At 39.2% G+C, this 11,731-nt stretch overlaps 1 pseudogene; it reads right to left on the bottom strand.

The window, feature by feature from the left end:
• Positions 1–607: 607 nt before the first annotated feature.
• LOC125444233 lies at positions 608–10,504 on the bottom strand (annotated as a pseudogene).
• Positions 10,505–11,731: the final 1,227 nt, after the last annotated feature.

The following is an 11,731-nucleotide window of genomic DNA, read 5'->3' as shown; positions in this document are numbered from 1 at the left end:
TCATATGACCCATGAAGGAGGGCTGTCATATGGAATGGTTATGTTCTTACAGAGTTGTCAGCCAAACTTCCTGGTTGGGAATGAGAAGTTATTTTAGGATGACTTTTTGGCCTGGAGTGTTTTCATTTTTTTTATTGGGGGGGGGGTGTTAGTCCTTTGAAAAACGATCTGCATCACCTTGTGGTGAGCTAAAATGGAACCTTTCGAGTCATGCCACCCTTGTGGCTCTAACCTGCAGGCATCTGACAACCACGTAGAGTATGAGTTCAGCCTTGGGGAGAGCCATATATTGACTTCTTCCAAGCTTGCAGCTACTTAAAAAAATACGCAGACAAAGTTCAGAAAAGCTAAATGCCATTATTCGGCACAAAATCACCCCAGCCAGAGGCTGGGTGAGGAAAGTACTCATCTAATAATTATAAGCTCTTAAAATGCTAAATAAAATGTTCTGTGCCTGACCTGCATAAGTGAAGGTGTGCTTGCACAAAGAGCCACTACATGAACAAAGTTACAAGAAAGCAAAACTGTTTTTACACTCTAATGGAATAATTCCATTGCTATGAAACTAGAGTGTATGTCATAACCTTAGATGGATAAAACACATTCTCTATTTTTTCCTTATTAGATGTTCTTTGTTATTCAGCTCAGTTCTAAGTACAATAATGTAGCATTTGGGGAAAAAGATGAAGCCCAGTAAGCCAGCACTGGAGGCTAAGATAGAGAAGATCTCCACAGCCACCATGTATTTCCCTTTGATACTCAAGTAGGCTGGAACAAAGGATAACCAAACGGTGCAAAAGATCAGCATGCTGAAAGTGATGAACTTGGCTTCATTGAAACTGCCGGGTAGTTTCCGAGCAATGAAAGCCACCAGGAAGCTCACGCTAGCCAGGAGGCCCATATAGCCCAAAACACAATAAAACATAGTAGGAGAGGCATCATTACATTCCAATACAACCTTATCTGTCATTGAATGCATATCAACATCTGGGAATGGTGGGGAATTTACTAGCCAAATGGTACAAATACAGACTTGAATAAAGGAACAGGAAAGGACAATGGAAAGTGACAGTCTTTTCCCCACCCATTTCCTCATCCTGCTTCCAGGCTTGGTGGCCATGAAAGCCACAATCACTGTGATCGTTTTTGCTAACACAGAAGCAACTGCAGTGGAGAAAATGATACCAAAAGCAGGTTGGCGAATGAGACACATTATTTTTCCAGGTTTGCCAATGAATAACAAGGCACACAGGAAGCAGAGTAGAAGCAAGTTGAGAAGAGTGTATGTCAGGCTCTGGTTGTTTGCTTTCACTATGGGAGTGTTGTGGTGCTTTATAAATATTCCAAGTACCAAGACTGTGATCAAAGACAGGGACAGAGAGACCAAAAGAAAACTGGCTCCCAAAGGTTCTTGATAAGAAGCTCACCCTCTTGGGAATGCAATAATTCTGGTTCTTGTTCGGAAAATGATCAACTGAGCATCGGAAACAATCCGCCATGTCTGCAAAAGCAGGGAAGAGACAGTGTTTTAAGTCAAGTAAACTTCCCATATTGTTCATTTACTTGCAGTCTAACTTTACCAGAAATGTAACAATTCCAAAATTGAACAAACATTCTAAAACACTTTCTCTTGCATAACTAATGTGGTGGATGGTCAATGAGATTCAAAGCTGACTGCAAACTGTAAGAAATATTTTCAAACAGTTTAATAACCACTTTCTGACTCAAATGGGTTTCACATTTTATTTGAAACTTTTTTGCATACAGATTTTCCTTGGGGTTTTCTGTGACTGTCAGTACACTGTACATTTTTCTGACATCTACATCGGAAAGAAAAAATGCCTTGCTTGATGAGTGGATGTTTTGCCTTGAAACAATGTTAAAAGATGAAGCAAGTATAGGAACGTCTGTAATAATTGATATTGGCCTTTGATGTTTGCTGTCAGCTTTCAGTTTCTTTGTAACTTAGCATCTAATCCTGAGACCTTTCTATATTTTATATCTTGCTCCTCTTGCAGGCATATTTGTACAAAGATACAGCCAACTCATCCGATGACTCTGTACTGTACATCTCTTACCGTGATGATCAGAGATTGTCCCTTCTGGACATTGGAGACAATCATAACAGCAGAAAGGCTCCCCTTCTCGCTTTGTCATCCTATACCCAGGATTGCAATTCTCACTGCACAATGACAGAGGTTGTACCTAAATCAAATCAATAGAGTGTTTATCATGGAATAAAAGCTTGAAATTGGGGTTTACACTATTTTCTTTTTCTGATTTTTTTCTGGTTTTGGTTGAAAAGATCCAGAATTCTTTTTTTTAAAGTAGAAAAAAAATCATATTGGCTTTTCTAGTTTTTTTAATTGTTTTTTTTGGTTACTGAGTCTGATTGCAAAACATCGGCCAGCCTCCAAACTCAGTGTGTTTTTGGAAAGCTGCTGGCAGCAAAGAGCCGAGTCTGGACCGCAATACTCCCTCCAAAACTCATGTGGCATTTGAAAGAAGGTGGCTCAGATTTGAACTCTTCACAGTATCTACAGTATCTAGCTTTAAATTCCTAAGGATAAAGAGAGCTCACACCTACTGTTAATTTCCAAAGAATAATGAGAGAACATTCCTGAACACAGATACTCTTCCATTCCATCGTGCCATATTTGCTAAAAAAGCTGTTTTCCGGTCCTACCTGGTTAAATCGGGAGTGGAGCATACTCCATGGATTCCTTCTAGATATCTGAAGATTTTGAAAGTTGAATGTGCTCCTTGGGAGGAGATCTCTGCCAATCCTTTCACCTCCCCCCAACAACAGATTGATTGGGAAATGTTAACCAGCTGATAATATCAAATTCTGCTGCCAATTCTCTGTTGTGGTCAAAGGAAATCTGGTCTCCAGCACTGTTGTTAAATGAGATGCGTCCAAGAAAGTGATGGAGCTATATTGAAAAATGAAACAGAAGTTCGCAACTACCAAAAAAACCCCAAATATACAAAAAAAGATTCCATTGACTACCACTTCCTGTGTCTACATACACCAGTGATTTGTTCAGAGAACTTCTAAATTTTTAATTTTAATATCTATATTATAATATTTATATGTTAATATTTATTTTTTCAGTATTTTTTGTATACTTTTCAACGATTGTATTATGCTTTAATTATTTCGCAAGGCGCCTTGAACCCTTTGGTCGATTGGCGGGTTAAAAATGGAATAAAATAAATAAATAAACAATGGGCTGTGTATATCACTATTTTTCAGTTTGAGAATTCCAATTGACATATTCCTAGTGATCAGGCATGTACTTGCATGTATTTGTATTGGATTAGGACATTTTGTCAGAAAACACTGGAGGAAATTAAGACTTTAATTATACATCTAATTTAATTTGACTGGCACGAGCAACAAATTCCAAGTGATTCCAAGTTGCGTGTGGTGAAATTAAGAACTACTTTTATGGAACTTTAGTGTAAATAAGGGAACACTTGTGTGGAAAATAGTCTCAGCATGTGACAATGTTGACCTCCAGATTACAAAGGGGATGCACTACCTGCCAGGGTTGCTGATTTTGAATCTTCCTTTTTCATTGCATCTTTGCTTGAACTTTTGAAGAACGCATAGCATGCAAAGCATAAGCAACATCAGCAACACTTAGAACTGCAGATTGTTTGTAAGGAGAGTTCAATGCATCTGCTTTTCATTTGAATGTAGATTGTAAACTTATCTGAGCCTGGAATAGAAACAAGTATATTCTTTCTCCCACAAATAAATGGATAATGAATTTAGAGGACATGTGAATATTATTTAATGAAAATTTAATCTTGTGCAATCTTCTTTGTTAGAACATAGCCTCAAACTAACAAAAAAAGCAATATGTATCAAAATAATAGTAGCAGTTTTGTTCATTGCAAACTGATGTTTCAAACAACCAAATGAATGATTATGTATGTGGCCATCACTGGGCACCCACTGTGTTTATTTATTGATGTATTTATTTGTTCAGGTATTTATATATATATTTATTGGCACTTATTCTCTGCTTTTTATCATTGTTACAGGCCAGGTTACCATAAAAATCACAAAAAACTCAACAATGATAAAATCACAATAAAACCACATTTGAAAAGCCCAAAGACAATCTAAAATCTCACAGCAGAATGCCCCAATAACCCTTTATAAGATAGAAAACCTATGAGTATTGGACCCTTCTGGAACTTCAGTGTAGGTGAGAGAACATTTGTGTTGCAAATGCTTTCAGCCTGTGACAATATTGATCTCCAGATTACCAGAGGGATGAGCTACCTGCCAGGGTTGCTGACTTTGAAGCTTCCTTCTCTCTCCATGTCTGACTTTTGTAGAATGTAATGCATGCAAAGCATATGCAAAAGCATAGATCGCATTATAGATGCTGTAGCTGTGGCCAGTCATGCTCATTTCAGATGCAGGAAGGTCCTTCAGGGTCTCATCTCCAGTGCAGTTAGTCTGATGCACGTAGCCGAGAACTGAATTTGGGAATGCACAATGAAATGTGTATGACCAGAAGTCCCTGAGAAAAACATCTCCCTCCACCCTGGATGGCTTTCTGCTCTTGAAAAATTCTTGGAATCCCTGAAGTTCATTGGAGTGAGTTGCAACTGATATCATGCCGTGGAAGATTTGCACATCCCCACATTTTCCCTCGCTATAGGCTTTCAGTTCTGCGTGAGCTGTTACAATCCACACTTTACCTTTTGGTTTTGGCCGCATGTGCTCACTTTGCATGATGGTACATCTGAAATGTATCATATTGCGAGCATGTCCTCCAAAGATGATGACATTAGCAGAGCTCCCCAACATTTTTACATACAGCGCTGAAAAGCTTTTATGAAAGTCTGTCGTAAATTGATTGTGTGTCATTTCTGGCTTTGAGTACATGAAGGTAAAACAGATGCCATGCTGGGAAAAGACAGGAAACAGCCTCTGCCTGAACCATTCTAAAATCTCACCATTCATAGTAAAAAACCCAATCCATATCCAGTTGAAATGCAGAAGTAATTGGAGAATCCCCAGGTATTGTTGTATTTCGTTGGGGACCATCGTATAGAAGGATGGAAGTTGGCTGTTATCCATCATCACTGGAGCAGGACCATATAAGATCTGAAGATAGATTTAAGAAATGAAAGAGGTGCATGTGCATGCATTGGTATATTTCACGGTTTCTTATAAGGACCATAAAATATGAACAAATATAAATAAGAAATAAGAGAGAACAGAATGAGATATTTAAAAAGAATTATGGTGAGTTTCTAGCCATTGGCAGGGCTTGCAAAAACCAGGGATAATATATAAAGCTAATAACCAGTTCATATTACCTTAATGTATTACTTTGTAAAATAAACGTATTTGTGACATTACAGGGAAAAACAGAGATGCTTTTCTTGAGGCCAGCAAATAAACAACCATTTCTCTCAACATCAAAGGAACCAGGCTAAACTCACATCTATTTCCGTGTAACCATTAAACTGAGGAGCACATTGCCACTTTGGGAGGGAGTCAACGTGGCTGTTATAAATCTGTCCACCTGGTCAGATCCTTTGTGTAAATCATACCTGAATGTACAAAGCAGCAAAAATGTCCCACCCAGTAGCAATAATGTTAAGAAGCTAAAGGGTTTTTCAGTGAGAGAAAGCAAAGTAGCTCTTGCAGCACCAAGCTCCATTAGCAGCATCTTGCTGCCTACTTTGTTGATAGTTCTTAGTTGATAGTTCTTAGTCTTGGTTGATAGTTCCGTGGGAATGTCAACTCACTGCATGGCAGCTGTGAAAAAGGCAAACTCTATGCTGGGGATAATTAGGAAAGGAGTTGATAATAAAACTTCAAAGATTGTCATGCCCTTATAAAGAGCAGTGGTGCGACCGCACTTGGGAGTACTGTGTTCAGTTCTGGTCGCCACATCTCAAAAAGGATATAGAAGAGATAGAAAAAGTGCAGAGAAGGGCAACGAGGATGATTGAGGGTCTGGAGCACCTTCCTTATGAGGAGAGGCTGCAGCGTTTGGGACTCTTTAGTTTGGAGAGGAGACATCTGAGGGGGGATATGATTGAAGTCCATAAAATTATGCATGGGGTAGAAAATGTTGACAGAGAGACATTTTTCTCTCTTTCTCACAATACTAGAACCAGGGGGCATTCATTGAAAATGCTGGGGGGAAGAATTAGGACTAATAAAAGGAAACACTTCTTCACGCAACGTGTGATTGGTGTTTGGAATATGCTGCCACAGGAGGTGGTGATGGCTACTAACCTGGATAGCTTTAAAAGGGGCTTGGACAGATTTATGGAGGAGAAGTCAATCTATGGCTACCAATCTTGATCCTCTTTGATCTGAGATTGCAAATGCCTTAGCAGACCAGGTGCTCGGGAGCAGCAGCAGCAGCAGAAAGCCACATCCTGTATGTAAGCTCCCAAAGGCACCTGGTGGGCCACTGCGAGTAGCAGAGTGCTGGACTAGATGGACTCTGGTCTGATGCAGCAGGCTGTTTCTTATGTTCTTGTGTTCATACTTGCTCTGTCAATCAGAGGAGCTAGAAAAAAACATGCAAATAGTACATGGCCACACATACACAGTGCCAAAAATATATAGCTCCTACTTCCTGTCCTCTATGGTTTTAAAGCAAGAGGAGCTCAAATTTTCCTCACTGCACTTCTGCTTCAGGGCTTGATTTAAGGATATGGGAAGCTAATTCTTGATCATTTTCCTATTTCTGAGATATCTGTAGTAATGTGCCAACAATAGACTGTGTTTTGTTCCCAAAATGTACTTTTCCATCCATAGTAAATGGCTGACATTAATGCACAATTGAGCTGTTATTCAGCAATGTTACATAATTCAAATCAGAATATGCTTGGTGAGTAGTGTGGAGACAGGCCAGAATGTGTATAAATTGTATTTAATCAAGAAATATGGAAAATCCAAATGAACCAAAGAAGCTAAGAATCAAAATGGGAGCTTCTGTGTAAGTGACCAAAAGCCTGCATTTTTGCAGTAGGTCAAAAGGCCAGGCTTGTCAGTGACTATGCAGGCCAGCTAAGATAACATCTTTAGCATCTTGTAACTACAGGTTACTACGTGACAGAAGACAAATGCATTTTATAACTTTGGTTTTTGGGTTAGAAATGAATGTGATTAGTTAAATTACAAAGTGTTTTTCTATATAGTTAAATGAACACATAAATGATAATGAGATATTCACATGTATTAGTGTTTGATCATAATTCTATTGTCTTAGAATCAAAGGCATAATTGTTGTTAGAATCAATATTTGTTAATAGGAAAAATCATTGTATTAGAATCGAAGGATCTAAAAGTATGTTAAATTCTGCATTGCCTAAGGACAGCTCTCTCTCTGGGAGAAACTTAGCAAAACGGGTTTTTCTTGGAGGAGCAAGCTAGCTTTATGGCTGCCCCTTTTGCATATGGGCAGACAGAGAGGGCATGCGCTAGCAGCGTTTGAATTATGGAAGGAATGTGAATATACGTAGAATACAGGCTGTCTTCATGTGACCAGGAGACAGATCTGACCAATGGGATTTGACCATACATGCTTGTAATACGTGAAACTTAAGGGGATGGATTGTGTGACGTCTTTGCATCTATAAAAAATAAGGTTCTTCCTCTAGAGGGTGTGCCTCTTTCGAGAGCCACCCGGGAGGGGTAACCTCCTGTAACGTTCTAAATTCCATGTCTCTCAATCAAGAGCACTGGGGTGTGTCTCTCCCTCGGGAGAGGTCACCTTCTGTAATCTTATCTATATTCTGCTAAGTAAAAACTGTCTGTTTGTGTCTAATGTCAGATATCTTTTGCTTTTATTTCAAATTTTAAGTTTTTCTCAAAACTAACTCAGCTGTGTAGGACCAGTAACGCGGTCCTGGCCCCACAGTAGAAATAAACCAGCCAGAGAGTTTAACCACTATAGAAGTATTGTATGCAGTATGGACTGCATAGAGTATGCAAAGTAATTTTGATAATGAGTTCAATGCATGTTTTTTTTTAAAAAAAATGGAATTCCCCTCAGAACATAGACCTAGAACTACTTCAGAGATGAATACTAACATAAAGAGGTAGAAAAGCCGAGAAATATCTGTAAAGGAATGCTTATATCACTTCTATTCATATGCCCTCACCTAGTGATGTTGCTACCTTCATTGTTACTCACATGCTAATGGATGGATACCACTCAACACATGTAAATCTAGCTTGCTAATTGCACCTTTTACTTGTTAATAGACAATGGTTCTTTCCCTCACCCTGAACACTCCAACAGGTATATATACTCCACTTGCTTTCCTACTATCAGTTCCTCTGAAGATGCCAGCCACAGATGCAGGCGAAACGTCAGGAGAGAATGCTGCTAGAACATGGCCATGCAGCCCGGAAACCACACAGCAGCCCACAATTGAAATGTTTTTCAGCAATGTTACATAATTCAAATAAGAATATGCTTTGTGAGTAAACGAGGCAGAGTGGTTTAACCACTCCGGAAATATCGTTTGCAGTATGGACTGCATAGAGTATGTAAAGTAATTTTGATAATGAGTTTAATGCATGTTTTTTAAAAAAAATAGAATTCCCTTCAGAACATACACCTAGAAATACTTCAGAGATTAATACTAACATGAAGACGTAGAAAGGCTGAGAAATATCTTTAAAGGAATTCTTATACCATATTCTGTTGTCAAACAAAACAGATTAAATCAGACCATGAGAATGTAAAAAGAAATCAGGATCTAATTTGTAATGGTGCGGGTAAATAACTGGCAAAATTATGTATCCCAGACCAAATGCCTACCTGCGGGATCCTGTACATATTCAAAAGTTCATGGACAAGTTCTGAATTTTCTGTATGAATGTCCTCAAGAGCTGCTTCTATATTGTCCTGCATATCACACCTATAGTTGGGGACAAATCTGTTTCTTGGGGAAATATGTTGTAGAGCAGCACGATACGTCAATCTTGGATTCATATAGCTTTCATAAATGTAAAACCCCAGGGTGAGATTTGGCAAGATCTGTGGATTTTCATTGATCTCCTTGACAGCAAATGCCAAAGCCAGTATATGTTGGTAGTTCTGAGGGATCAACCTAAAATAAAGATTTATTGTTTGCATCATGCACATAGTCTTTTTTAGTGAAATTACAATCGCTAAGCCATAAAGCCTTTTTGATTGATGTTGCATTGGGACATTACCAGACAACATTTGTGTGGCAATAATTATTCAAGACTTAGCTATTTATGTAATACCTGAACATGGTTCATATTGGAGTAAGCATGACTGACAACATTGTTATTGCCCCAGATTCCAGAAATGTATCATTTCCTTCAATTACACCTGCCTCTCATCCCCAGCCTCAAATTTAAATATGTTGCACACAAGATAAGCATGTGAGGTTTCCCCTTGGTTTATTCACTAGTTCAGATAACTAAGTCATTGGTCCAAATCACTGCTCATTCAAATGACCTTATACTTTTGAGGGTGGCCTCTGCTAAAGATTGATTTCATATTTTTTTGGGGGGGGCAGTCCCCTCTGGCTCTAAAGTTTGCTTGTGCCTTTGTTAGCCTTCTTTCTCACAGCCAACAACTATCACTAGATGCAGAGAGGTGCCAAGCTTCATCTCTCTGTCCTTAGGTGCCACAAAGCTGCTACAAGGTTTGAAACATCCCACCCCTTCACACTGCACCCAGTCTCTGATAAGATTATTTACCAGATTAGACTTAAGTTTAAAAAATATGGAGATAGTGACGTACGTATATACAAAAGACAACTAAATAGAATTATTTAGTAAACATATATCCAGCTTGATCTCTTTCAACATAACCATATTAACACATTGAGCATTAACAGATGGACCAAAGTTGGTGACATATGATTTTGATTTACTAAATGTAGTATTAAACACCACAGAGTTACCTGTACATGCCAAGGAAGTTATTCATTTTTATTGATTTCATCATGCTAAGGAATCTTGATGAAATAGCATCATGATCACCACATATTTGGATACCAAACTATCACATTAACCAAATCCTCAGTTTGCCTAGGATCATGAGCAACTTCATTCTTTAGAGAAAATACTGGCTTTGACTTGGACCTCCCTCCCACCTTGAGATGTCTCTATATGTAATGGTGATGCAGATCTGGGTCTGACACAATCTCTTGAAATGGAAATAGCAAAATGTGAAGGGAACCTATTTGATTATTCAGGTGGAAAATATAAACTGGGAATATTCTATTTTTTTTTTTAAAAAAAGAAATCTTCCATTACATACGCATGGTCTTCATTTAGTATCCCAGGAGGTTGGCACTTGAAGTCTTTTGGACTGGTGGCAAAAATTGTCTGAGATACAATAGCACTGACGATGAGATTTCCTGGCTGAAGATACTTATGAAGAATGGGTAAGCTGTCCACAGCAGCACACTGAATAACACGCACCTTGCCCACAACACGTCCAAAAACCAGTAACACCACCATCACTGATATCAGCATCCTAAGTGCAATTTTTTTTCCTGATAATAGGCTCCCCAGTTTGTATCTGTAGCCGTAACACACATATACTGTGGTGCTAGCACTTTCTATTGTCCAATGTGTGCCACCTTTGGTTAAAAGAAGGGGTTAACTTTCTATGGTTACATTGTCCTAAATAGGGAACAGGTGAACACCAATTCGCCTGAAGTCAAGAGTTTGATTATAATATAAATCACCCCAGCAGGCTTCTTGCTGTCTCCAGTTCTGAAACAAAGAGCAGTACATGCCACATGACACTGTAGTTCTGAACACTTATTTTCCTGACTGCTGCTTGTTTTGTGCAGGGAAATTCAGGCCGTCACTGAATTAATTACAGTCCTTTGGATAATTACAGGGGGCCCAACTTCCTATCTGTCAGTCGAATTCCTAATGGACAAGTGATTTAAACACGATTATTTTCAAAGAAAGTCACACAGTTGTGTATACCAATGAACTTTTCACAATGAAGTACTAACTTCACCAAGTTGTAATGCACACAGCCACAATTAGGGGGACATTTGGAAAGTCCAAGCATGCTACTCTGAAAACCTTTGAGCAAAGAGCAATAAAATACAGGATTCAACAAAGAAACACGTTTTTCACATAGTAACAATGATGTTCAGCAATAGAACACTAACAGCCCAATCCAAGTGAGGGAGCAAATCACACTTTTGAGTTGACACATCCCATGGTTGAACCGGGATGTTTCATCTCCTTATCCTAGGGTATATGGTCCGTGGGGAAAACTCCAGGGAGGTTCTTCTTTTCTTAGACAACCCAATCCAATCCAAAAACCTTTATTAGGCATAAAACCAGAAGTACCATACATTCCAAGTACAATAACAGGATCATTGTTACACATCATGTAGAACACAGATAAAAAATGTGGCAACTGCTTCAGAAATTTCTATTTGAGGGCTGTTCAATAGCTTAGACATTTTTAGTTTGTCTGAGGCTGTTTCCGCACGGGCGGAATACAGCGACCCAGGGATGCAAAAAACAGCATCGCTGGGGAGGGGTTCGCATGGCCGCCACCGCCGCATCACAGTGGCGGCAGCCTCGCAACCCCTGAGTGGCGCGAAGCCGCTGTTTCCGAACTTCGCTCCCTGAGCGAGGTATTTCGGAAACAGCAGCTACTAAACGCTGCAATGAGAACAGCAGCGGCTGCAAGGCGGCATTTCCCCTTCCCTTTCC

This window comes from Sphaerodactylus townsendi, linkage group LG15 (assembly GCF_021028975.2).
Source record: "Sphaerodactylus townsendi isolate TG3544 linkage group LG15, MPM_Stown_v2.3, whole genome shotgun sequence".
In the NCBI taxonomy this organism is placed as follows: Eukaryota; Metazoa; Chordata; class Lepidosauria; order Squamata; family Sphaerodactylidae; genus Sphaerodactylus; species Sphaerodactylus townsendi.
The sequence above is the reverse complement of the archived record's forward strand: the minus strand, read 5'-3'. Positions and strand labels throughout refer to the sequence as shown.